The following is a 22,027-nucleotide window of genomic DNA, read 5'->3' as shown; positions in this document are numbered from 1 at the left end:
GGGGGGGGACAGGTCTGGAAAGGCCTGGCGAGGCTCAACGCTGGGGCGCAGACGCACTCCCGCCTGCCCCTCTGCTCCCCAAAGGGAAAGCGCCCTGGCAGAGTTTAATGCTCCCCCCATTTTAGTCCGAGTGGGATTGAGGGAGTGAGGGAGGGTGCAGCCCGCCAGCCGCAGGTGTCCGGGTCGCCGCACTGATCAGACCCCGCCGGGGTGGGGTGGCGGGGCGCCGGGGCCGGGGCCCTGCAGTCGGCCTCAGTTTCCACGGAGAACCTGCTGGTGGGGCCATGGGGGAGGAAGGAAACGGCCGCTCACTTTTTGCGGTGGGGGAGGAGGAAAGCGTAAATGCAGCAGGAGGCCTGGCGGGGTTGGTTCAGTGGATAGAGCGGCGGCCTGAATACGAAGAGTCCCAGGTTCGATTCCGGTCTCCGGCACACACCCGGGTTGCGGGCTTGATCCCCAGTGGGAGGCGTGCAGGAGGCAGCAGATCAGTGATTCTCTCTCATCACTGACATTTCTATTCATTAATGTTTCTATCTCTCTCCCTCTCTGAAATCAATAAAAAAATATAGTTAAAAATAAATACATGCAGTGGGATAGGGCCCAGGATTGGGAACCATGCAGCCCCGGTGGTGCCTAGGCCTCGGTGTCTGGTTCTGTAGGGAAAAACACTCAAAAAAACATTTTAATAATGTACTAATGTCTTTAACCTGAAGTCAAAACTTCTGGGTAAGGGTATTCAGTGCAGAATGATATTCAGGCCCTGCCCTGCGCCCCCGCCCTCCGACACAGCCAGGCTCTCCCTGCCATCGAACTTGGGGCGCCGGGGCGGCCGGGCGGGAGGGGGGGGGAGGTGGGGGGGTCCGGAGCGGAGACCCCGGAGGCGGGCGCGGCTCCCCGCCGCCTGGAGAGCACTGGCCGGGAGGGAGTTGGACGGCGGGTGGTCCAGAGGCCGGAGCGCAGCCCACTAGGGGGGCGTGATCGCAGACGCCCGGAGGGGGCGCAGGCGGGGAGGCCCATCGCACGGCCACGGCAGGAAGCCGGCCCCAGGGCACCCTGCACTCGGGGTCCTCAGACCCGGGGTCCCTCCGGGGGCTAAAGAGGGCGCAGGAGGGAGCGTGGCGGCGAGGGCGCCGGGGAGATGGCGAGGCGTCGCCGAGGAAAGCGTCCCTGGGACGCACGGCCTCCCGGCAGGGACCCTCCGGGGACATTTCCTCCGGGTGGGTCGGACCAGATCCGGCTTCGCGGCACCAAAAGTGAAACGGGTCCAGAGAGGAGGTGACTCGCGTCCTCGGGGCGAGCTGTCCTCGGGGGGAGCGCCGCGGGCACAGGCCGGGCACAGGGCCGGGCAGCGCTGCGGCGGGCGGTGCTCGCGCCTCTCCCCTTGGGAAGCCGCCCTGTCCTGCTTGGGAAAATGGGAAAACAGCGGCTACCCAGGCAGGAAGGTCCGTGGCTGCGGCCCACGCGGAAGAGCCTAGCAAACACTCCTTTCCACCTTCCCTTTCCGAATCCCCCAAACGAAGGGAAGGGGAAAAGCCGTGGGCGCCCCATCGGGGCCGGAGTCTCTGAGGATGGAGGTGTGGGCGGACCCGACCCAGAAAGCTCGGTCGCAAAAGCCCTCCTGGGCTCCCGCGTCCCTTCAGAAGTGGTTTGTTCTCCCCCTCGAATGTTATTAACGAAACGATTGGTATGGATGTAATTATCAATAATTATACGAATTATTGCTGATTGCGGGGCTCGTAGCTGCTTTAATTAGTTTACCAGATTCTAATTAAGTTAAATGAAACATTAATAGGGAAAATATGCTTTGAAAAAAAAACAACCCTGGATTTTTTATTTTATTTTTTTTTGGTTTATTTCTCGCCACAATGTTGCCACCTTGCGACACATTTTAGGCATTACTTCCAGCGTCCGAAGGCCCCCAGACTAAGGAACTTTGTTTTAGGGAGAAAAAGTGGGGTTTAGAGAAATGGGAGCGGGCTGGGGGCCCCAGAATGCCCTCCCCACTGATCTTTCTGGATATTTGGTTCCGCACCCCAAACCACTGGCTCCGGAGTCCGAAGTCTGGGGATAAAGAAAGATAAACCATGTGCCTTCGACCTCCCACTCTTTTTTTTTTTTTTTTTCTCTCTCATTCTTTTTCGGCAGAGAAACTTAGTCCCCTCATAGGGAAGCACTGTGCGACAGGTGGTCTCTGTCATCACCAGTTCCAGAAAATCCAGGGTGAGAAACTGAGTCACACTAGGTGGATGGAGTAGCAGCAGGTTGCCTACTTTCTCACTGCCCTGGGAGAAACCAGTACCAGTCGGTTGCTCAAAAGACCCCTGGATTCCATGGCACTTGGTTCATTTCCCTGAGTTATCCTTGGTTTTGTCTATTTCCCGTAGAACGGTAAGTGCTCCTGCAACAGAGCCCACATCTTACTCTCCCTCATGACCTCCCGCATGAGGCCCAGGGCATCCCAGGTGCTCACAGATGAATAGGTTCTAATGTCGTTCATCTGAGTGCTGGAAATGTCTGAGCAAAGGAATCCCTAGGTGCTTCTGGATAACTTCTACTGGGAGGCAGTTAAGCTAATTTGCATAAGGTTAATTAAACACAATTTTATTGCTCAGAAGGTCCTTCATCAATAGGATTAGGTTGGGGGTAAGGGAGGTGTCAGGTAGGTGATTATCAACCTAGGATAGGAAAACTTTCTTCCAACTTCATCTCAAAGAGGGTGCTCCTTCACTCTGTCACCTTTTGCCAGGCCACTGGGCACATACCAAGGTATTCACTCCCAGCTACCCTGATCTACGGTATTGCTTCGTCCTTTGCAAAATCTTGACTTCTGCCCTTGAATTCAGAACACCAACAAAGGTGGACTTGCATGTTCATTCTGTTAATTCTAAACATCCTTATCTCCCACTCTCCACCCCCACACCCATCAAGGTACATAGTATAGGTCTCAGTCCCCTCGGTCACACACCAGTTGTGTGACATCGGGCAAGCTGTTAAATCTCTCTGTGCCTCAGCTTCCTCATCTATAACATGAGGGGGAAGGGGGACCTACTTATGGAACTCTGCAGAGCCAGGAGAGTCAGCCAGGTCTCTGGCTTTTCCAGAAGCCTGTCATTCCTAATGTCTACTCTGAGACAACCATCATGCCAAAAATGATGAGTTTCTTTGGAAGGACAGAGAGCCAACCAACTTTGGTCATAGAGATATTTAAAACCACTCACCCAGTGCCCAAGTGGCCTCTAAGAAGAGCCACAGCCATGCACTGGAGGCCATGAACCCAGGAGGAGACACAAGAAGTCCCACATACACCTATTTTCTGTTACCTGGAAAGGATCATTTCACTCCACTAAAGAGAACAGAAATAAGTGCCTGATCCAACGCAGGGTGGCAGCTCCAAGGGCCTATGGGAGAGTACCCGCTGCTGCCCTGCTGGGTGCTGGGGCTCCACCTCTGACTGCCATCCTGACTGCAGTGGCACAGAGCCTGGGAGCCCTGCCACTAGTGGAGGCTGCAGGAACCTCCAGGACTACTATGTAGGTGCTCAGGTACTAGCAAAGATTAAGCACCAACACTTAAGAAAAATTTATATTAAAAAAAATTGACAAAGTCATCACAGAAAACCTGAATTTTGTTGGACTGTTTTCCCCTCTTCCAATCTTACTAGTTATGGGTGTGCTTTTTGCAATTCAATTACCTACGGGGTAGATACCCCATCTGTCTCTTTAAATATCTCAGGCCTTGCCTCAGCCACTTCCTAGTTACATAATCTAGCCCAGGCTACTTTACCTCTCTCAGTGTCTTCTACAAAATGCTGACAGTAACACCCATAGGGCAGGTCTATCAGAAATATTAAAATGAGATATTGGTGAAGCCCCTGGTACGTGGTAGATGCCCAATTAGGAATGGGATTATTTATTTATTTATTTTTAAGATTTAGGGGCAGCATAAGGAGTCAGTCTTGATGCAAGTTCCTGTTTTATATTTATCATAGCACAAAAGTATAAAGTATATAAATATACTTTATATTTATCACAGCACAAAAGTCCTTGTTATGGTTTGCACCTGAAATGGATCAACTTTGGCAAAGCCATTTTTCCTCAACTGTAAGGTAACAACTCAGATAGTGCAGAGGGAGGCAAGAAAAGAGAAGACAGGGGCCCAAGTGCCAATTGGAAAAAGCACCGCAATTAGATGGATCTGACTACCTTCCACTCCTTTTAGGCCTTCTGGGATAGGATAGGACGTGTAGGCAAAAATATGGAACGCTTCACGAATTTGCGTGTCATCCTTGCGCAGGGGCCATGCAAAAATATGGAACGCTTCACGAATTTGCGTGTCATCCTTGCGCAGGGGCCATGCTAATCTTCTCTGTATCGTTCCAATTTTAGTATATGTGCTGCCGAAGCGAGCACAAACCAAAGGGCTTGTCAAAAGGTATATAAAGCCGAGAATGTCAAACTCTTTACGGTTATGGTAACTATATTGCGCTTTTTCTTAAAAACATTTTTTTCAAAAGATTCCATAAGTTATAAAGTTCTGTATCATACCTACTGTGACTGTATCTTTTTGATTATGTCCAAATCAAATCTAACTGTCTACCTAACCTTCAATCGTATATGCAAATTAAAGAATCATGGGAAATTGGCTCCTACCCGCTCGACCTTTTGCGGCCTGCGGACGGCGCTGGAAGTCACGCTCGGTCACGTGGTGCGCGCTGCTGCGTACCTCTTCCGCGCAGATCCGATTAGGCGCGGAGTTGGTCCTGGCGGGGCCACCGGTGCGCGGCGCTGGTGCAGATTTTTAGGTGAGGGACTCCGGGGCATGAGATCCCCACAGAAGTCTGGTCCGAGACCCCCAAACGGTTCCGTGCCGCTGGTCTGGCCGCCCGCGCGCGCCGGGGCCCTTGGAAGGGCTGGAGCCACGAGTCGTGAACCGGAAGGTCCTGGGTAGGGGCGGCCGCCACCTCGGGACGGGGCTGGGCGCGCTGCCGCTTCCTCTGCGGTTCCCAGGACCAGCACCCCATCCCCCCGGCCTTTCCACAGTGTGGCTCGCGGATTGGCGGCTGTCTGGGAAAGGTCACTGCCCTTTGATCCAGCCCCGGACCAGACACTAAATCAGTGCCATGCCTCTCAATTTGTAGGTTAGGAAATCGGGGCTCTGAGAGGTTAAGCCATCCAGGCCAAAATTATCCTGCCGATGATGAAAAGAGGTTGGGATTCCAACGCAAGTCTGGTTTGAAATCCTGATGTTTTCCCTGTGTTCCCAGTGGAACTGAGAAAAGATCTGGGACCGGAGTACCGCCTCCCAAGGCCTTATCAGCCCAGACTTCCTGCCTTCATTCCTTCAACAAATACCGAGCACCGGGGCTGCAGGGGTGAACAAGTGGTTAGGGTTGCTGTGGAAATGGAGCTTCCGTTCTAGCAAGGGCGCCAGGAAAGCACTCTCAGGGCTGAGCCAGACTAGAAAGAAAAAAAATAGGAAGGACAGACAGTGAGTGGGGAATGATGGGCAGAAGAGGGGCATTTGAGCTGTCCTTTGATGACGGGGAGGCAGCCCTGAGAGACCCAGGCAGAGGGAGACCTGAGCCAGCTGTCAGTTTCACCCACGGGCCAGTCCTTTTCCCTGTGGAAGCGAGAGCAGAGGATTCATTCAGCCACAGCCAGGGGGCACTCGGTTTGGCTTCTGGGGACTTTGGAGGCCCCCCTCCCCCACCTGTTTTTAGTGAAATGGAAATTAGGCACATGGGCCCAACTTCTCTGACCTCTCTCTAAAGAAGCAGTAAGCAAACACAAGCCTCCGAATGTTAATATGGCCTTTATTGAGCGAAAAGAGCTAATTTGGGCAACGATGTTTCCCTCAGATTTACAAAAGGAAATTGCAAATAATGAAAAAGCGTATTAGCATTGATGGGCGGTGCTGCTAATTTCCAATTACGTTTATTTAGAAGGAGAGCCTTTCCACACAGTCCGTGCACACAATGTGAACTTCTGTTCACATTGAGGAACAGAAGGGAACAGAAGGGGACAGGTACGTCTTGTGGGTTCATAACCGCCTCGGGGCAAAACCCAGCAGGAAACGGACCAGGATGGTCACCGTTTCCGGGACCCAGGAGCCATCCTCCCTACACCTGTCTTAGTGGTCTTAGCCAAGTCCCAGGCCTCTGGTCTTGTTTGTCTTGTACAAAATGAAGACACTTCCCTAGAAATTATCTTTAACATCTCTTTCAGCTTTGACATGCTGTGATTTTTGTAACTGGGTAACTGAAGAACTTTTTTTGAGACTGTAATTAGCAAGATGTAAAAACTCAACACTTTTTGTTTTCTATTCTAGAAGGGCGGGGCACGCTGGGCATCCGTGGGGCATGAAGACCTCAGGACGGTCCAGGGGGACTGTTGTGGACCTAGGGCTTGGACCTGCTGAAACACATAGCACTTGCCCCTGAGCCCTGAAGGCCCAGTGTGGAGGAAGGGGGTGGGGGAGAGAGGAGAGAAATGGGTTTTATGGGGCATGAAGCTGGAGGAGACGGGGGAGGGAATCAGGGAGGGAGGCCAAGGGGGTCATGACTTCCAGGGCAGTCCAGATTCCTATGGCCCCCGAGGGGCAGGTGCTGAAGGAGTGCACAGGTACGGAGGACTGGCGCTGCTCAGCTGTCTCAGAGCTGCGGCGGGACTCCGGCTCCTGCCGGCTCTCAGAGCCATTGGCTTCTCGCCGCTCCGTAGACCTAAGGTGGCCCAAGTCCCAGTAGTCTTCCCTGCATGTCCCGAGCTGCAGAATCCCAAGAGAAGAGGGGTAGTTTCCCTAATCCTGTCTGAGGTGGTATTTCCCACCACTCAAAGCCAGCTTTGATTTTGAACAATGAAGAATTGGGTTGTTTTTCATAGTGAAAATATGACATGCGCTCTTAGGATTCTCTAAAGCAGTGGTTCCCAACCTTTTTTTGGTCATGCCCCACCTAAGCATCGCAAAAATCCTGATTTCCCTCCCTCCCCCGGTGACATATAATTCTTATTATTCAAAAAAGTGAACTTCTGTTCACATCGAGGAAGCCTAAAAGGCCACTAACTTAGTCTAAACAAGCTTCCAAACAACATGGCATCCATGAAAGAGAAAAATAAAAGAATAAAAGGACAGTTGAAGTACTAAGGAAGAAACCACTAAGAAACTTTTAAAAAATAATACGAAGTGATATGAAAAAAATAGCAAATAAAGTTTCAAAACATAATAGAGAACTTAAATGCATACATATCAATATATATTTATATGTGGTTATATGAAGCCCCTAGAACCATAAGAAATGCAAAAAAAATCACTGTTAGTAACTCATTCTCGAATTGCCTCTTTTAAAAGTCAAATGGCCCCCCTTTGGGGGGTGTGCCCCAAGTTGGGAACCACTGCTCTGAAGTGATAGTATTTCCCCGATAGCCAGAGAGCACTATGTTTCCTTTATCGTTTCCGTGGCAGTGAGAAGGGCCAGGGACTCCCAGCAGCCCCCGCAGAAGGAAGAGGAAGCAGGGGTGTGGAGAGAAGCAGCGTGGTCTTCTCTGTCCGGGAACGCTGAGGGGAAGACGTGTGTGGCTTTCCCGGGATGGAGGGCGGGGGCATGCCGAGCTCACAGGCCGATCCAGAAGCTCCAAAGGCCGCAGCAGAGCGCAGCTGGACAGGGGCTGGATGTGACTAAGATACACACCCAGGGCTGCCGGAAGTGCCTCGGAGCAGCTAGTTCCTGGGAGTACAGTGTCAGGGGTTCTGGGAAGCCCTCACTAACATCTCTCTGCTGCCATAAATCCTGCCACTGATGGGTGATTATTTTGAGCTGTTGCTGTATTAAGGGTTCACTGTGATTTAAAGACATTTTTTTCCTCTGGCAGTCCCAGGGTGGCGTAAGAGCATGAGGTGCTTAGGTGTAGGTGTGGAAGGTACGTATACCTAAAAGAGGGTGCAAAAAGAATTACCAAGCCGAAACCGGTTTGGCTCAGTGGATAGTGCATCGGCCTGTGGACTAAAGGGTCCCAGGTTCGATTCCTGTTGGGGGCGTGTACCTTGGTTGCACCAGTGGGGGGTGTGCAGGAGGCAGCTGATCGATGTTTCTCTCTCATCGATGTTTCTGGCTCTCTGTCCCTCTCCCTTCCTCTCTATAAAAAATCAATAAAATATATATTGTTAAAAAGAAAAGAAGAAGAATTGCCAAGTCCCGGTACCCGGATGAAGTCTGCCAGCATCTGGGTGGCTCTGTCAGTTTCTCTCTGTGGGGTTGCAGGTGAGAGGAGGAGTGAGGCCAGACATCACGCACCCCCGGGTGACACTGACAGCAGCTGTGGTCCAGGGGCCAACAGCAATGGCTTTGAGCCAAGAAGGGCCATGTGTACGGCCCAGCAAGAAGCCTCCCTCAGTTTCTTCGTCTCTAAAATGGAAATAATGATTTCCCTACTTGCTTTATAGGGCCCCGAAGCCCCATGAGGAACTCCACTGTGAAGTGCTGTATGGCAGAAGGTAGGAATGTCAGCATTTAGACACCCACTCCAGCCGCAGGCAACTAAATGCTTCCCTCACCTGGTGAGCCAGGCCTGTGTGTGTCAGGAACAGACCTACCAAACATGAGCGCCAAGAGGAGCCGTCACATGGTATTACTATTTTCACACCACTTAGCTCTCATTAAAATGTACTTTGCTGAGTTTAATATGTGATTTCAAATGACACAACATATTAAGTGCTTAATATACTAGAAATTATGAAACTATTATCGTCGATGCCATATGAAATAATTAGACTGAATTAAACTTTAGCAGCCAAGTGAAGGAAAGACTTCAACTTATAATGTCTTAAAGTAGCTTAAGTCACCACTGTAATCCCCAAAATAAACGTCCAGAAATTAGGATCTTTAAATAAAAGCTGACACTTACTCTGTATTTACACCCAGCTCTTCTGGGCGCCGGGGGTGCGGGTGTTGTTGCCATGGGGAGGGGAGGGGCTCTGGGGCCCACCCCAGGGCAGGGTGCGGGGTTAGGGCTTCAACTGCCTCCCCCTGGGCCTGGCTGGGGAATGACTCAAGTGGTTCAAGCAAGGAGTAAGGCTTCTGCTGAAGTGACATATTGGTCTTTGTTGAACCAAATTAGCCTATTGACAAATCCTACAACATAAAAGGCTAATATGCAGATTGTCCCCTAGGATGTTCGACTGGAGTTTGATCACTCGCTATTATGTGCGCTGACCACCGGGGGGCAGTGTGGAACATGGCGGGCAACCAGCAGTGGTGGTGGCAGGATGCTGAGGGACAGGGTGCTGAGGGAGTGAGGGAAGGAGAAGGCAGGGAACCTGATCAGCCCTGATCTGCCGGCCAGGCCTACTTAAAAAGAAACCCACTGTATTTACCATTTATTGGTAATAATAATGCATATAGCCTGGCCAATGTAGCTCAGTTGGTTGAGGTATCATCCCGTACACCAAAAGGTGGTGGGTTCGATTCTCAGTCAGGGAACATACCCAGGTTGTGGGTTTGATCCCTGATCAGGAGGTAACTGATGTTTCTCTCTCACATTGATGTTTCTCTTCTCTCTCTCTCTCTCTCTCTCTCTCTCTCTCTTTCCTGTTTCCTCTCTCTGAAATAGTAAAAAATAATAAATTTGAGTGTGGAGACAAATATAGTATTATTTACTGACCAGCAAGAATGATTTTCATGGAAGCAGTAAAACTTACCTCAAGCAAATACTTTATATTTAACTGCATTTTCTTTGAATGTCAGGATTAGGTTCTGCCTTATATAATAGAAAACCAAATAACAGTGGCATTACGACGACAGGTTAATTTCTCTCTTGCATGAAGTAAGTTGCCTTTCACGGTCTGGTCAGATGGCTCCGCTGTGGCACAGGGCTAGGCTCTTTTATCACTTAGGGCAGTGGTTCTCAACCTTCCCAATGCCGCGGCCCTTTAATACAGTTCCTCGTGTTGTGGTGACCTCCAACCATAAAATTATTTTCGTTGCTACTTCCTAACTGTAATCTTGCTACTGTTATGAATCATAATGTAAATATCCGTGTTTTCCGAAGGTCTTCGGCGACCCTGCTAGCGGTTCTATGTATTGCTGAAATTATGTCCAAGATTTTTAGACATGAGGAGCAAGATTTTTGTTTTGTTTACCCCTGTATCCGCAGCGCCTAACGCAGTGTTTGGCACATGGCAGGAGCTCAGTAAACATTTGCGGTTATGAAGATCAGATGCTCTGCAGGGCCTGGGCAGTCAGTCAGTGCCAGTTTGCCCCGCCCCTTTTAGTGAGACCCCACCCACATTTCCTAAGGCTTCGTCCAACCATCACCTGCCCCAACCCGGGGCGGAGAAAATGGAGAAAATGCCCCCGCTTGCTGTCTGGTCATTAGGTAACTGTCAGAGCCTCAGAGACCTCAGGACCGGGGTCTCCTGCAGGACGCTGCCTCATCCTAGGCCCCTGCTTTCCCTGGACCCTTTGTGACCCATTTCACTCTGCCCCAGGGGAAGGGCCTTCCCTCAGAGAGACTCAGCTGCCCCGGGTGACCCAGGCTCTGGACGCTGACAGCTCTTTGGGGCGTGTGGGTAGTTCCCTTCATTTATAGTTTACTGTTGTGGGCTCAGAGCCAGGCCCTGCAAACCCGCCATGAAGCCTTCTCTCATTGCTCCATCAGCATTCATTCCTTTTCCCTGTGCTTGCCACTCAGTACCTATGTTTGGTGTTTATTTTCTCCTTCCTGGTATTAGAGTTAGTTGTTTACTTGCTTGCCTTCCCTGTGCCCTACCCAGACCCTGAACACCTATCTCCTTAGGGCAAGGGGCCAGTCTTTATTCATTATTATATTCCGTAGCCTTAACAGCACCTGATGTTCAATAGATACTTTTTTAAAGCTTCTCCTATTAAAAAAATGACAGATAATAGGATTTTAGAGTTAAGATGGCATTAGGATAATCTTCCTTGTTTCATCTCATCTCCCAGCTTCCTAATTTAAAAGCTAATTAAGACACAGAAAGAGACAAAGTCTTAGAGCCGTCCAGAAAAGTGGCAAATGGTTGAGGAACTTTCCTTGATGACACGCCGGTGGGTCTGGGTAAGTCCCGCGGTCAGCAGCCCACGCATGCCGTGCCCTTTACACGGACCCGGAGCTTCAGACAGGAAGCACGCAGGAAGTTTCACCCCACTCACTGTTGGGGGTTGCTCAGCCAGAAAACTGGGCAGCACCCGCTGTCCTGCAGGCAAGGCTTTCTGTGGTGGTCACTTCCGTTGGCGTCAGCCCTTCCATTAGACCGAGTCTGCCCACTGCCATCTGGAGACTAGCACCCAGCGCCTATGGGTGGGTCTGGCAAGCGGCCCCCCTGGAAGGGGTGCTGGCTAATGTGCAAATGCTCCCGATGGAAAGAGTAGTTTTATTTAGCTACTGGGGCTCCTGGCAGGAAGATTGCAGGAAAAACAGGGCTTCTGGTGGGCTTCCCTCCTTGCCACCACCACCTCTCCCGCCCCCCACCTCCCTCCGCACTTTCCCTGCCACCTCTGCCTCCCACCCCCACACCCCACCCCACACTTACCCTCCCCCCGCCACCACTGCCCTGCATTCCCCCCCCCCACCCGCCTGGTGCTATCCCTTCCCTCCTGCCGTCTCTACCCCCCACCCCGCACTCTCCCTCCTGCAGCCGCCTTGCTTTCTGCTTTCCCTCCCTCTTCCTTCTATGCTGTCAGGCTTCACTCCTCCCTCCCTCAGCATGTGCAAGTTAACCACCATCTTTGTTGGGTTAATTTGCATACTCACTCCGATTGGCTGTGGGTGTAGCGAAGGTACGGTCAATTAGCATTTTCCTCTCTTATTAGTGTAGATGTCTTGGATACTGCAGTCACGTGGATGCATTGTAGGAATTAGATTGTATTAACTGGTCGGAGGGTCTGTGGCTTTTAGTAGGAGAGTACAATGCATTTATATTTATTCTGGCAAATTTGGTCCTATTTTCATGTTTTGGTCTATGCATCCTCTTTCTTAATTTTTTGCCTTTTGTGATATACACAGTGATTTTATTTGTTTTTATTTTCTGTGAGTTGGAAGGAGTACAGCCTTTTTTTCATTCTGTTGATACCTTCAAAATGGGGGGGGGAAAAACAAAACCTTTTTGAACCAATGTTTCTTTAATTCTCAGATCCAAGATAAATCTATAATTTTGCCTCCTTATAGGATAAAGTGGGGAGAGTTTTCCAGCTCTCTGTTTAAGGCTCAGGTTACCATATGTCTTTTTATTTTTTTATTTATTTTTTTTTAATTTTTATTTTTTTTTATTTATTATTATTTTTTTTTTAATAAATTTTTATTGTTCATATTATTACAAGTGTTCCTTTCCCCCCTCCTTCCCACCCCACCCTCTGCCCTTTCCCCAACCCCCATTGTCCTCATCCATAGGTGCACAGTTTATGTTCAGTCTCTTCCCACATTCCCCTCTCCCCTTTTCCCCAAGAATCATCAGTTCACTCCCCTTCCATACCTCTGATTCTATTATATTCAACAGTTAATATTGTTCATCAGATTTTTTTAAATTTAATTTCCTTGGTTTTTAGATTCACTTGTTGATAGTTATGTATTTGTTGTTCATAATTTTTATCTTTATTTACTTTCTCTTCTGAAAGAACCCCCTTCAGCAATTCCTATAATTCTGGTTTGGTGGTGATGAACTCCTTTAGCTTTTTTTTATTAGAGAAGCTCTTTATCTGACCTTCGATTCTGAGTGATAGCTTTGCTGGGTAGAGTATTTTTGGCTGTAGGTTCTTGCTATTCATCACCTTGAATATTTCTTGCCATTCCCGTCTGGCCTGCATGGTTTCTGTTGAGAAATCAGCTGACAATCGTATAGGAGCTCCTTTATAGGTAACCACCTGCTTAGCTCTTGCTGCTTTTAATATTCTCTCTTTGTCCTTTGCTCTTGGAATCTTAATTATGATTTGTCTTGGTGTGGTCCTCTTTGGATTCCTCTTATTTGGAGTTCTGTGTGCTTCCTGGACTTGTAAGTCCAATTCTTTCCCCAGGTGGGGGAAGTTTTCTGTCACTATTTCTTTCAGTATGTTTTCGATATCTTGCTCTCTCTCATCTTCTGGGACCCCCATGATTCTGATGTTGGATCGTTTGAAGTTGTCCCAGAGGTTTCTTACATTATCTTCAATTTTCTGGATTCTCTTGCCTTCTAGCTTCTGCAGAGGAATGTCTTTTGGCTCTTTATATTCCAAATCTTTGACTTGATTCTTGCGATCTTCTATTCTGTTTTTAGGACTCTGTATAATATTTTTTATTTCAGACAATGTATTCTTTATTTCTTGTTGATCCCTTTTCATATCCTCATAGGTCTCATTTATTTTATCGGCCTTTTCTAGGAGTCTCTTGAAAAACCTTATAAGTGTGGTTTTGAACTCTATATCCAGTTGCTTTTTGTCCTCCATTTCTTTCGTTTGTGATCTATCTGGTTTAGGCATTTTCACAGGCAGCTTTTCTGATGGGGCGGAGTTTCAGGGTGGAGCCTACAGCCTTGGCTTCCGTCAGCCCCGCCCTATGCGACTCCTGAGACTCAGGGTCCTTCAGTACTTGTTGTAAGCACCTCTGAGAGAAAGGTGCCCTCGATTTTTGCCTGCTACCAAACAGTGTAGGCTCTCCCGCAATGGGCCCGAAACTGGGGTTCAGTTCAGTTGGAAGTGGAGTTGGAGATGGAGTTCAGAGCAGTCTGGAGCCCCTGTCTCCTTCCCGCCAGGGCAGGCCTACGGCACAGCCGGCCTTCCCTTCTCTGCGCGCAGTGTGCTCGCCGCAGGGACCTCCTTTCTCCGCTACCCCGGGGTTCCGACTTACAGCCCAGCTCCCTATGGCTGAGCCTGAGTCCCCGGGGTCTGGCCCAGAACTGGGGTTCAGAGCAGTCGGGGGCCCAGCACAGTCGGAGTTTTATCTCCTTTCCGCTAGGGAACGCCCGCCAGGCACTCGGCCTCCCTCCTCTCCGGCTCCGTCCTCTCCGTGCGCGCGCCGCGTGTCTCCGTACCTTGGGCTTTTACAGCTCCTCCGCGCTTCCTTCTGGTTTTCTCCTTGCTTCTTGTTGTAGGATTTCCAGTCAGTCGACTTTCCTGTAGTTCTGGGTAATGTCCATTTTATATTTTAGTTGTATTTTATTGAAATTGTTGCGTGCGGCTGCGGTTAGGTGCCTACCCGAGCAGCCATCTTGGATTCTCCCCCCATATGTCTTTTTAAACACTGTGTAGGTCTTCCTTTTTTATAAATTGGTTTTGAATTTGACATTCAAGTTTTCATCATGTTTATGGTGATTATATTGAATTATCTATGTTTAAGTGGTTTCCATGTGTACTGCATGTTTCAGTTACTATGGCTACACAAATTACCCCATAATGGCTTAAAACAATAATCATTTATTATCTCTTGCCGTTTCTGTGCACCAGGAATTTGGACAGGATACAGGAGGGATGGCCCGGCTCTCCTCCACGTTATCTGAGACCAGAACAGGAAGACTCAAAAGCTCCCTCCGCTTGGCTTTAGCCATCTGAAGGCCTATTCACCTACAGGTGTGCTGGCTACCGGCATCCTGACATATGAGTTCTCATGTAGCCTCACCTTGCGCACAACATAGCCATATAGTAGAGGCTGAGTTTAAAGGGCAAGTTAGAGAGAGAGAGAGAGAGAGAGAGAACGAGCGCGCGTGCGCACCAGGTGGAAGCCACGTTGCCTTTTATATCTAAACTTCAGAAATCATTTGTTGTCACTTCTGCTGCGTCTTATTGGTTAGGGCAGTTTCAAAGTTCTGCCAGATTCAATGGAATTATGTGAACTTCATTCTGTAAGATCAAAACGTGGGATGCTGTCACACACGCACACACACACACATAGTTATTTTTAACCTAAAAATAAAAGGCCTTTCAAAATGAGAGTCCTAGCTGGTTTGGCTCAGTTGATGGAACATTGGCCTGCACACTGAAGGGTTCTGGGTTTGATTCCTATCAAAGGCACATGCCTGGGTTTTGGGCTCAGTCCCCAGTAAGGGGTGTGCAGAAGCAGCCAATCAGTGGTTCTCTGTCATCATTGATGTTTCTGTCTCTCTCCCCCTCTCCCTCCATCTCCGAAATCAGTAAAAATACATTTTTTAAAAAAAAATGAGAGGCAGCGAACATTTATTTGAGATTAAAAAAAAATAATCATTCAGAAAGCACTGATTCAGGCAGAAGCCCAAGTAATATTCCACCTACCAGGCAAAGGCAAGGGGTGTTTATGAGAAAGGAAAGGGGAGCGATTACATCAATAGAAGGAAGACATTTCTGTTGGTGCAGATAATGTAACCCAGTGACGCTAATCCTAAAGAATGTTTTAAAGTTTTAGTCTGGTAGTCGTCAGTTTGGTGGCCATGCTATCTGCTTTCTCGTTATCCCTTGCCAGCAGCTCTTTGGGCCACCAGGTTGCTTTAGGCCCAGGTCAAAGTTTCTTTTGCCCTATTTTACATTCCAAGGGTTTGAGGCAAATGAATGCAAGGCAGATCCTCCGGCATGGCCACTCTCACTCCATTCATTTACTTATCTATTTCTCTCACTCCATTTAAAGTGGGAATTGAAACTCAGGCTAACTCCCTTGCTCCCCCGAGTCACGTGAGAAACCTTGGAAAGGAAGTCTGGGCCCCACCTCTGAAAAATCACTCCACTGCTGAATCCACTGCACTGGGACTTTCTGATTTTACTCTCAGATGGAACTGGAAGCCTTAGGTTGGGGCCTCCTCGCTGCCTTGGTAACTTCAGGCTGAAATCTTGCCTCAGCCACTGACCTCACCGGGGGGTGAAGTGGGCTCCACTCCCTTCCCCTCTTACCTGGCCGTCTGCCGCATGCTGCCTTTACTGTATGAGACCGACTTCCATCCGAGTCCTGTGTTCCCCAAGAGCAGCAGTGGTTAAGAAATTCTCTACCTTGCTTGCCCTGGCAGGTTTGGCTCAGTGGATAGAGCATAGACAGGCCTGCGGACTGAAGGGTCCCAGGGTTCCACTCAGATCAAGGGCATGTACCTCGGTTGCAGCTTCAATCAATCCCTGGCCCCAGTCAGGGAGCGTGGGGGAGGCAGCCAATTGATGGGTCACTTTCACATTGATGTTTCTCTCTCTCTCAAAATCAATGGAAAAATACCCTCCGTTGAGGATTAACAAAAACAACAACAACAACAAACAGCCCTAGCCAGTTTGGCTTAGTGGAAAGTGTCAGCCTGTGGATTCAAGGGTCCTCCTGGGTTAGATTCCAGTCATGTGCACATGCCAGACTGTGGACTCGATCCCCAGTAGGGGGCGTGCAGGAGGCAGCCAATCAATGGTTCCCTCTCATCATTGATGTTTCTATCTCTTTCTTCCTCTCCCCTCCTTTCTGAAATTAATATATATATATATATATATATATATATATATATATATATATATATATATATATATAAAGAAAGAAATTCCCCCACCTCTTTAAATTCTGGGGAAATAGATAATGCAAAGAACCACCTTGATTCCCCATATTACAAGAAAACAAAGCCTCTCCATCCCCTTGTTTATCTGTCTCTCCAAACCTCAAGTTCCCCTTCGTTTCTTCTTCTTTTTTTTTTTTTTAAATCCTTACCCAATGATATGTCTTTTATTTATGTTTTTTAGAGAGAGAGGAAAAGAGAGAGAGAAATAGCCACCAGCTGCCTCTATGCTTATGTACCCTGACCTGGAATCGAACCTGTGACCTTCGATTTACTGGACCATCCAACTGAACTACACAGGCCGGACCACCCCCCCCCCCCCCCTTCCTTTCCTTTGAGACCTTCCTCGCCAATGAACATTCTCCCTATTGGAAGAATCTAAATAAAGTCTTCTTCATTGTCTGATGCCTTTTGCTTTCACAATCACCAGAGGTCATTGTGTCAATTGGGTGAGCATCCAGAGGCCCAGGTTCCAGTCTCGGCTCACCCATGTCTGGCTTTCCCTCCCGGCAGGCTGTGGGTCTCGGTAGAGCGCCCGCTCGGGGCCGGTTGCCTGCTTGCAGGGTGTGTGAGCGGAAACTCAACCCTCCACTCCAGTGTGCAGAGGCGGGGAGCGCGAGCAGCTGTAACTGCTGCACGCCGCCACCAGAGGGCGCCGGCTCCGCGGAGGAAGGCCTTGGCCTCTGCACCGCCTCACTCGTGCAGAGTCTTAGAATGCGCTTTGGACCCCACGCCGTGTCTTCAGCCCCCAGCGCTTTCCCTGATCCTACAGCTTTCCCCTGCTTCACCCGCCGGGCGTTCTTCGTGCTCCCGCGCCTAGACAGGCTGGTTCTATCGGCGCTCCTCAAGAGACTCTTGAGTGGGCGGGGGCAGGGGGAGGAGACAGGGATCAAAGCCAGGCTCCAGCCTGGGGACCTGCAGTGCTTACCGGTATCTGTTGACAGTCCCCTTCCCCTCTTGCGCCACGCTGGCCCCTTCTGGAGACCTGAAGAATTCTGAGGCAGCTGGGGAATGGGGAGGAGGAGGCGGGAAAGGGGGAGCCCCAAGAGTGCTGCTTTGGGCCCAGCACTTAACCAATCACACCCATTTGGAAACACCTCAATGTCCCCTTAAAGTAGGCCAGGCAAGAACTGTTACTTTCAGATGGGGAAACAGGCCCCCTGAGGAAAAAATGATTACCCGCTGGTTGCAAGGCTTTAAACGGTAGAATAGGGACAGGAACTCAGTTATCCAGACCCCATAGCCAGAGCCCTTGGGGTGACAGGCAAAGTCAGCACTTGGCAAAATGTAACGCGGGCCGCTTCAGCAGAAAGGAGCCCAGGACATCTCTCAGAGGCTTAAAGGTGTGAGTTTTAAATATTGACGCGATAAGATGATGACGTTAGCTTTTTAAAGTATAGATGTCCATATACATTCTAAAAGCAAAGAGAAATAGAAAAGCCACCGTCCACAGTGGCTCTCTCTGGTGGATGGAACAGCAGTGGTGTGAAGAGGATTCTCATTCCCTCTGTGTTGTTCACATTACATATTCCTAGCATATATGAACCAGAAGGAAGAAAAATGACTCAGTATTTCTGTTTGTAAGTGTCATATACATCCTCTTTAAAGAATTGAAAAACACAGGAGAGAATGAAGGAAATAAAATGTGTCGCTAATGGTCCTCCCTCCCTCATAAATATGGATGTTTTTATTTCCAGTCCGTTACTTTCTCTGCCAAATGTAAATAACAGTATTAACCGTACAGGAATGTTGCGGAGATTGAGTGAGAGGATGTCTATAATAGCTAACATTCCAGAAGTGTTAGCCGTTTTATACACGATATGCTGTTGTTTTCACTTACAGCATTGCTTCATGAACAGTTTCTCATGTCAACTGCTCTTTCAAAATTATATTTTCAGTGATTGCACAGCGTTTCATCCTATTTAAGTACCACTTACATAACTTACCCCTCTTGTTGAACCTTCAGATTGTTTCCAATTTTTGCTGTTAAAATAACAGTGAGATTAACATCTTTAAACATCTCTCCTTGTCAGCATTTCTGATTGCTTCTTTAGATGGATTTCCAGAGGTAGGATTACCGGGACAAAGGGAGCGAATATTTTTCAGGCTTTTGGTTCAGGTTACCAAATTGCTTCCCAGAAAGATCGTGCCAGTGTGCCCTCCCACCTGCAGCGTGTGAGAAAGCCGTCCTCCAGCTCACAAAGGAGGGATTTGGGAGGATGAGTGAGACTTGATTATGTTGGTGGATTGAGGAGGAGTCCTGCAGGGAGAGAGAGTTTAAATTTCAGGAGGGAGGGGGGATGTCTAAAGGAGTGTGACCCCTGGGAGAAGGGGGGGAGGAGGTGGAGCCCATTTATAGGGTTTGCCTTGGACTTGAGAAGGGACAACTCAATTTCTGAGACTGGTGGAAAGAGATGTGGATATACAGTCACTGTGAGTGGGAGGAGACATTCGAGAGGGCTAGTCCCAAGGGTCCCTTTACTCGGTAGAGCAGGAAGCTGAGTCATCTGGCTATTCAAGGGTAAGGGTGAGGGCTAACGAGGGAGGGAAATTGAGTCGAGGAATGCAGTCTTCTTACTGAAGGAGAGTGGAAGGGTTGACGGTGGCTGGACACGGCGGCGGCAGCATTCTTAGGGGCTGTGTGTACAGGGTGTAGCCAGCTGGGGGGAGAAACAGGTGCACACTTACTCATTTAAACCAAATCTCGCACAACATGTGTTAACATCAGAAAACAATGGGGTTAGGGAAGTCGAAGTAGTGAAAACTATGACTTTCTGGAGTTGTACCAGACTTTCAAAGAACAGTTCACTCCCATTTTATGTAAGTTTTTCCAGGAAATTGAAAAAAACACACAAAAGCTGCCGAAATTAGTCTATGAAACCAGTGTAATCTTGATTCCAAAATAGTAAGGACAAGGCAATAAATGAAAGGAATAGTCTCATTTTACCTAAGTTCTAGATACAAAAGTCTTAAATAAAATGAGTTAAATTTCAATAAAATATGAATTAACTAACAGGTATATAGTCTAAAAAAATAACTTTTGATCAAGTAGGGTTTATCCCAGGAATTCCAAGTTGGCTGGACACCAGAAATTACATATTTAATAAAGAACAAGAGCCATACAATGATCTCAATTGATGAAGAGACAGCATTTGATAAAGTTCATCACCTGTTTACAATTAAATAATAACAACAAACTGGATATAGGAGAGACGTTCATGCTAAAGGTTATATAGCAGAAACTTAAAACAATCATTATACTTAATAAAGAAATTTTAAGTGCATTCTCTTTAAAGTCTGGAATAAATAAGGGAATCCAACTATACTGCTACCATTTGGTGTATAATAATGGAAGTTCTAGACAAAGCTATCATGGAAGAAAATTAGAGATACAAGGATGGGAAGAGAACAGAGACAATTATCATTGTGTAAAGATTATGTTTTCATTTGCTTTGAAAAACAGATAACCAACAAACAGACTGTTAAAACTCTTAAGAGCCCAGCTGGTATGGCTCAGTGATTGAGAATTGACCCATGAGCCAAGAGGTCACCGGATCGATTCTGGGTCAGAGCACATGCGTGGGTTGTGGGTCTTGATCCCTGGAAAGGGGGGGAGGGAAGGGGAGAGCATGCAGGAAGCAACTGACCCATGATTCTCTCTCATCATTGATGTTTCTATCTCAACTGCTCTACCTTCCTCTCTCTTTAAAATCAATAAAAACATACTTAAAAATGAAATTTGTTATCTTAAAAAAACACACAAGAGAATTAACCTAAGAAAATAAATTTATTAATATTTCTCCTCAGCAGCAGTAACCAACTTCTATTCACTATAATAAAAAAGCATGTACAAAATCTAGGAATGACACCCTAGCTGGTTTGGCTCAGTGGATAGAGCCTCGGTTTGCGGACAAAAGGGTCCCGGGTTTGATTCCAGTCAAAGGCCACGTACCTTGGTTGCAGGCTCCTCCCCGGCCCTGCCCAGTCAGGGCAAGTGCCAGAGGCAACCATTTGATGTGTTTCTCTTACATTGATGTTTCTCTCTGTCTTCAATGGAAAAATATCCTTGGGTGAAGATTTTCTTAAAAAGCACAAGTCAGGCCGAAACCGATTTGGCTCAGTGGATAGAGCGTCGGCCTGCGGACTGAAAGGTCCTGGGTTCAATTCCGGTCAAGGGCATGTACCTTGGTTGCGGGCACATCCCCAGTAGGGGGTGTGCAAGAGGCAGCTGATCGATGTTTCTCATCGATGCTTCTAACTCTCTATCCCTCTCTCTTCCTCTTTGTAAAAAATCAATAAAATATGTATACATTTTTTTAAAAAGCACAAGTCAGAAGGAAAAATGGATTAATTTGATGATGTCAAAATTAAAGAATTTTGTTCAAAAGAAGATACAATGGGCAGACCATAGGTGATAGAATGGGATATTTGTAAGTCTAAAAATTATGAGATTAATACATAGAATATACAAGTAACTCATGAAGACCAATAAACAAAAGAGAAACTTTTTGATCTAGCAAGTAAGGAGCTTGGGCGTCTGAATTCTGTCTTAAGTGAAAAGCATAACAAATTGAAAATAAATAATTCTTCTTTGATAGACAGAGAACTGGGGATTTCAAAACCCCTCTATCAGAAATGAATAGTTCTACTAGGTGGAAAACCATTAAGGACATCGTTGAATGAAATCACATCAGAGGTAGCCGGAGGATCCCAAGATATTTGGAGATCAAACAACACACTTCTAAATGACACATGGGTGAAAGAAGGGAAAAAATCTCAAGAGAAATTTTAAAATATTTGGAACTCAATGAAAAAGGCAATACAACTAATCAGAAATTGTGTGATGCGGCAAAAGCAGTGCTTATAGAGAAATTTATAGCATCAATGTGTAATGAGAAAGAAGATCTAAGGTCAAGGTTCCAAACTTCCATTTTAGGAAACTAGGAAAAGCAAAGCTAATAAATCCAAAGAAAGCAAAAGGTAGCAGGCTCTAGAGAAAAATGGGCAGCCCTGCCTGGTTTGGGTCAGTGGATAGAGCATTGGCCTGGGCACTGAAGGGTCCCAGGTTTGGTTCTGGTCAAGGGCGTATGCCCAGGTTTCATGCTCAGTCCCCAGTAGGGGCGTGCAAGAGGCAGCCAATCAATAAGTCTTATCATTGATATTCCTATCTCTCTCCCTCTCCCTTCCTCTCTGAAATCAATAAAAACATATTTTTAAAAAGAAAAATGGGCAGTTTATCGATAGGCAATTTATAAAATCGGTATCCTGAATAGGCATATAAAGTTAATTATTAAGAATTAAAATCATCAGTATTCAGGGAGTTTCAAATAAAGACAATAATGCAATCACCTTACACCTGTTAGACTGGCAAAAGTTAGAAAGCTGATCCTGGCTGACATAGCTCAGTGGTTGGAGAATTGGCTTGCTGGAAGCATCCAGAGGCAATCAGTCTCTCTCTCTCTCTCTCTCTCCCTCTCTCTCTCTCTCTCTCTCTCTCTCTCTGCCTGTCTCTCTCCCCCCCCCCCCCCCTTCCTTCTCTCCCTTCCACTCTCTCTAAAAATCAATG

Source organism: Pipistrellus hanaki, assembly GCF_964339955.1.
Source record: "Pipistrellus hanaki genome assembly, chromosome: 1".
In the NCBI taxonomy this organism is placed as follows: domain Eukaryota; kingdom Metazoa; phylum Chordata; class Mammalia; order Chiroptera; family Vespertilionidae; genus Pipistrellus; species Pipistrellus hanaki.
The sequence above is the reverse complement of the archived record's forward strand: the minus strand, read 5'-3'. Positions refer to the sequence as shown.